Source organism: Ictalurus punctatus, chromosome 17, assembly GCF_001660625.3.
Source record: "Ictalurus punctatus breed USDA103 chromosome 17, Coco_2.0, whole genome shotgun sequence".
NCBI classification, from domain to species: domain Eukaryota; kingdom Metazoa; phylum Chordata; class Actinopteri; order Siluriformes; family Ictaluridae; genus Ictalurus; species Ictalurus punctatus.
The window spans coordinates 13,260,353-13,266,724 of NC_030432.2; positions in this window are offsets into that span (position 1 = coordinate 13,260,353).

A 6,372-nucleotide genomic window follows, 5' to 3' on the forward strand; every position below is an offset into this window, starting at 1 on the left:
AAACAGGTGTGTATTTTACTGGAATTTACAATAACAGACCTTATTACTTGCACATTTTTGCATTTGCCACTCAAATCTTTTCAGTTATTTTCAATCAGAGAGCCATAAATAGGTTCATAAACTTCTCGGAGACTTGCAAAGGCTTCAGAATTCCCGTTTAATAAATGACTGTTTGAAAATGTGAACATCTTACTTTCTCTTGTTCTTTCACCTACACTCATTATTAAGTGGTTGCTAATGTGAGTGGGGACAGAGGTGAGATTTCATCAAATTGCTTAATGGCTATTTTAGTGAGTATATTATGCAATATGTAAAGTTCATTCTTAGAACTCACCGGCATCTTCACTGTACTATAAAGGCCACAGCATTCATCTAGATCAAGAAACAATCTATACAAAGTGCTAAATAGCAGGTAGCTGCTGCAATGCTTTTAGTCTTCAAAGGAAAAAAAAAAGCACATCTCCAATGATGGGTTGCTGAGCAACACTGCAGTGAATGTTGGTGTCTCGAAGCATCTGTGTGTGGGAACGCTAATCCTCTACAGTTTACAGACTGTAATCATGATGCATGCTTTTTTTGGGGAAATAAACATTTGATATCTTTTTACAACAAAAATGTTAGAAATGAGATAGGATAGATGGTGCTTCCTAAACACCTCTGTGGATCGTCCACTTTGTAAAGTGTTTAGAGCAAGATAAAAGGAAAACCTAATCTTAAAAATAGACCTGCTTTTAAAGCACACTACGGAAGAGCTGTAATAATTTTCCTGCCCAGCTTCCTTGCTTCGTCTGTTCGCTTCTCTTTGAAATCAAAATAGAATAAAGCTACAAACAGGCATGCACTTGGATATTCATTTTTGGCGATACATTGTTTTCATTTGCTCTTTGTGCATGTCTTTGTCTGAGATGAAATGGGGACCAGCAAAGAAAGCAAATCTTAAAAAAAAAAAAAAAAACCCTCTCCAGTTACCTTTCATGACAACATTACCATTTTATTTTAGAATTATTTTCATGGGACACCAAATTCTTAAAACAATCTCAAATTTCTTGTGTGCTTCTCCTCTTGTATTGGGATTGCCCTGTGATTCAGTGGCAGTTGACATAAATGGAAAGAAAAGCAATCATTTGTATAATGGACTCAAAGCAAAGTCCCCAGCCATGTTTCACTCGTCCACTGTAGTAAGCTCTATTTTGCTATAAAGATGGACCAAGATGTGCCTATGAGATGTGAGACATTAATTTCCTAGAGAAACATTTCTGGCAAATGGGTAGCACTAGCTCTGAGTTAGTCATCAGTCAATTGTTAATTCAAAACCTAGGACCACTAGAGAGCCGCTGTTGTTTAGATTGTGTTCTCTCTAAATTATAGGTTAGCTTGGACGAAAGTGTTTACCAATTTAATAATAATAATAATAAAAATAAGCACAATGAAATTCTTTTTATTCACATATCCCAGATTGTTAGGAAGTTGTGGTCAGAGTGCAGGGTCAGCCATGATACAGCACCCATGGAGCAGAGAGGGTTAAGGTGGTATGCCCAATGGTAGCTTGGTGATTCTGGGGCTTGAACCCCTGACCTTCTGGTCAGCAATTCAGCACTTTAACCCACTTAAGCCACCACTGCCCCCAAGTGTAAATGTAAATGATTTTCCTATCTTTTGACTACCATAAATGATGAGATGAAAATAGATTTGCCTTTTTTTCTGTTTGCGTTGACCTCTGTATCAATCTTTGGCAAAAAGACAACTCTATCCTATCCTGGCATGTACATAAATTGTAAAGTCCTCCTCCTATAAACATCTCAGGCACTTTATGGGACTGACATTGGTGCAGATAATGGCATAATTGGATTTTTCACTGACACTCTGGGGCAGAACACTGGTACTGATGGATATCACATTGCCTGGGTTTATCAGGACTGAATTTCACTCTAAGGGGGTGAGTGAGTGCTGAGGATTCATTCCCAAATCAAGAATAAATTACCACTTACGTTTAAAAAAAAAAAAAAGGAAAAAAAAGGAGAGTGGAACAGGAGCTGTCCACTGCAAAGCTGGTATGCCTTCCCTTTGTTTACCACAACTCTGGGTAAAATAGCAAATGGCAACAGAGAGTTGATATTTAAAAAATATTTTAAACTCATTCAGTTCTGGATAAATACTTTGGAATGTTTGGCATAGTGTAGATTCAGCTAATCTCTGATTGGTTAGTCTTGCTTAAATGTAATTTAATGTTTCCCTCAACCCTTTTCTGATCATTTGCTATTGAAATTTGAATAAGCATTCTGTGGAATATACACGTATAAAAGATATAAGATAAATTGTTATTATTGTTATCCAGAAGGTACAGTTGATTGTGCTAAAGGTGAATACTGAGCATGAGATGGCACTAGTGATGAGTCTGTGATTACCAATGTGAACAGTAGGCTAACTCATCCCAGCCTGTCCCTCAATTTATCCAGCCTGTACCTCAATCAACCACAACCTCACTGTACAGCTCGGCTCAACCACACTCAAGCCAACCAGGATGGCCAGGAACCTTGGGGTGATTCTCGATGACAGCTTGACCTTTACAGACCACATCTCAACAACTGCACGGTCCTGTAGGGTCATCCTTTACAGCATCAAGAAAATCAGACCCTATCTCACCGAACAGGCTACACTAATACTAGTCCAGGCTCTTGTTATCTCAAAACTGCACTACTGCAATTCAATACCCTCGGGTCTCCCGGCCAGCTCCATCAAACCCCTTCAAATGATTCAAAATGCAGCAGCACGACTTGTCTTCAACCAGCCAAAGAGAACCCATGTCACACCCCTCTTCATCTCCCTCCACTGGCTTCCTGTAACCGCCCGCATCAAATCCAAGGCCTTGATGCTCTCCTACAAGACCTTGCTGGAACAGCACCCCCTACCTCAACTCTCTCCTGAAGGCTTACGTTCCCTCACGCAATCTGCGATCGATTAGCGACTGACACTTAGTAGTACCTACTCAGCATGGCTCAAGGTCCCTTTCAAGAACATTCAAACTAACTGTTCCTCAGTGGTGGAATGAACTTCCAACCTCAATCCGGACCGCACAATCTCTCACCATCTTCAAAAAACAGCTAAAGACCCACCTCTTCCGTGACCACCTAACCAACCCATTAAAAAAAAAAAAAAAATATATATATATATATATATATATATATATATATATATATATATATATATATATATATATATATTACTCTGGCACTTACACCTCTACTCTGTGCACTTTGCTTCTTCTGGAACTCAATTAATGGATCTTATATGGTAGCACTGCTTGTTTTGTTCTCTGCTTGATATATTGCTTTGCTTGTATTTTCTCATTTGTAAGTCACTTTGGATAAAAGTGTCTGCTAAATGAATAAATGTAAATGTAACTGCATTTTTAAAGTTTGAGCTGCTGCAGGACTTAACTAGAGGCCATGGGAACTTTTTTTGGTCAGTCACGTGGGTTGCGAGATGTTAAAGTTTTGACCTATTTATGACCAATAAATATTTTTGTAATGTTTAATTAATATTGTAGTATAATAACACCAAATTTGTGATATAAAAAATAAGGCTGATGGCTGATAGTTGATAAGCCTGGCTATTCTTATTATACATGGCAAGATATTTCACTGTACCATATTCGTGTCATAAATACTTCCTAACAAACATAAAAGTTCCTAACATATCCCCAATTCTAAGAAGGTCATAATATTATAATCCTTTTATTACTCCTGTTGCTTTGCATTAAAAGATATGGTGTAATCTTTTACTAATGTTTACTGAAAGAGATGGAGCAGTGCAGAGAGAGGTTGGCATGATTTTATCTGACACTAATGGCCATTTAATCCCATGGGAGAATCATTTCAGGACAGTTTTGTAAAACACTGATATAGGGGGATGGGACCATGTTGGTTCTTATAGTTACAAAGTGCTCTAAATGTGAGACTTGAATGCCAGGAAGAGGAAGAATTACAACCCAGTTTATGTGGATTTTGTGGATTTGGAGAAACCCTATGATTGCAGGAGTATGGGGTAGCTGGTTCAGGACTGCATAAGTATTCAGAAGTCACATAATTAGTTGAATAATTAGTTGGTTGTCCACCTGTGTGCAACGTGTCACATGATCTCAATATAAATACACCTATTCCTAGAAATCCCCAGAGTTTGTTTGCTTTATCTTTGAACATTCTTCAGAGCATGATAACATAAATTAAATATGGAAAGTATATGACACAATCACAGCTCTGCCTAGAGAGAGTTGTCCACCAAAATTTAGTATAAGGATAAGGTAGTCATTTGTCAGAGAAGAACCCAAAAGCAAGAATCTGAGGCTATCATGGGCACTGGCTCACCAAAACTGGACAGATGAAGATTAGACAAAAAAAATCACCTGGTCTTTTTCCAGTTCTTCAACTGTTCAGTTTTAGTCTGTGCCCATGATAGCTTCAGATTCCTGTTCTTAGCTTATTTAAATATTGATTGACTGAAGCCTCCAAGTAAATCTGTCTTGCATTACCTTAGATAAATACTTGCACATTAAACATAAGGCTGAACATGCTGGCCATCTGCTTGTTCATCTGTAAAGTAGTCTAATGTAGATATATTTGTGCTCTTTTTTGTTAAGTGCATTCTGTATCATCTTCCTGATGATAAGAGGATATACTGGATATACAGTCCATACAGGGTTTTTTGTGATTGTTGCGGCCAAAAATTCTTGATTTTGCTGCGGCTTTTTAAAAAATGTGTGTTTTACTTGAATTGTCTAAATTGCAATTGCATGAAATTGTTTCACACGGTCTTTTGCAGTGATTTTTGTTGGTAAATGAGACCTTTTAGCTGTACTCATGTTCGACGCACGTGAATTGAAGAGGGCTTTAGCTGAATATGCATTGTGATGATGTCACATGATGCATCTTGGCCCAAATCTGCAGAAAACCTGGGGTAAAAAAATTGCAAGCTCATCCAAATATAAGTTTCCTTGCTTTTGCGTTAATTTATGTGATTGCAAAATTGCAAATTCCTGGATATACTGGTGGGTGAAATGGGTCATCCAAAATCTTCCTTGCCACGCCAAGTGCATGTTGTGTGTTGTAAGCATATGAAGCCTAAATCAGCACTGCTCTTTCCCCCCAGTGCATTTGACTTTGCTGAGCATATTCAAAATGTTCATGTTAGAGACTCTTCACAACACTGTATGCAGAAAGTAAGAACACTCAAAATAATAATCTTTAAAAAAAAAAGCACTAATATTGTTGTATCACTATTAAAATTAACCAGCATATGAATTTATTAGAGGTCACAGCAAGGTCACATGTCTGAAATAGTTTTTCTTCAGTAGCTTCATTCATGTTTGAAGTATATTCTAAGGGCAGTTCTGGCATACAAATTAGAAACAAAGTACTAGACATATTGGTGGTTGAGGCATTCCCATCAGAGTTGCTGACAGCGAGTTCACTAGTTGTGCTTTAGTATACCTTGAATTAGCATAGACGAAAATGATGGCACATAAAATGTTTTTCAAAAATCCTTTACAAAACGTTTCTGTCAAATTATGCTTAAATTGCTGTGATTTGCAGTATTGTATTCACTACAAGTTGCGAAGCAAATTTGTTTTTCAATATAGAAGCCTGTAAAAATGTTTGTATATGTTGAGTGGTTTTTGTATAGTTACCTGCCATTCTGTCTTTACATTGTTCGAAGAGTTGGCTAGCCTTGTTTGGTACAGCCTACATATTTTACAGTTCGCTTGCAAAAGTGTTCTCACACAACTTTAATCAAGTCCCTGCTGAAAGAAAAACCAATAGAAACCATTGCAGAAATTCTAATGGTTTACACTACAAATGTCATTACAAACCGTCAGCTAACCATTAAAACCATTACCATTTTTGGACCTTAATGGTATCCACTAGACATAACATGTCACCAATAGAAGGCAACAAATTACCAGCAGAGACCCACAGAGACCATTACAGTTTCCATTAAAACCAATACAATTCCTATTATAAGCATTAAAGCCATTACAAATTGTAAGAGGGGCTGTAATTGTTCATTTTCAGCAGGGGTGAAAGGTGAGCTTGTCGTGTGTTTATGACCTTCCCCAGTACATTTGAATGCACCATAAGGTCAGTGCAACATTAGATGAGTGATCAGTTGAACAGCTGTTGGTGGGCAAGGCTTTTTGTGGGGGTTTTTTGTATAAAAGGTAATAAACGTTTATTTTCATTTTTTAGGGTAAAGACTCTACAAAAAATGCCTAAGAAACAAACATAATAATAAACAATCACTGACGTAATTCCACACGTTTGAAACCTTTCTTTTTACTCTACCTTGCCTATTGGCTACATGTATAGGGTGAAGTGA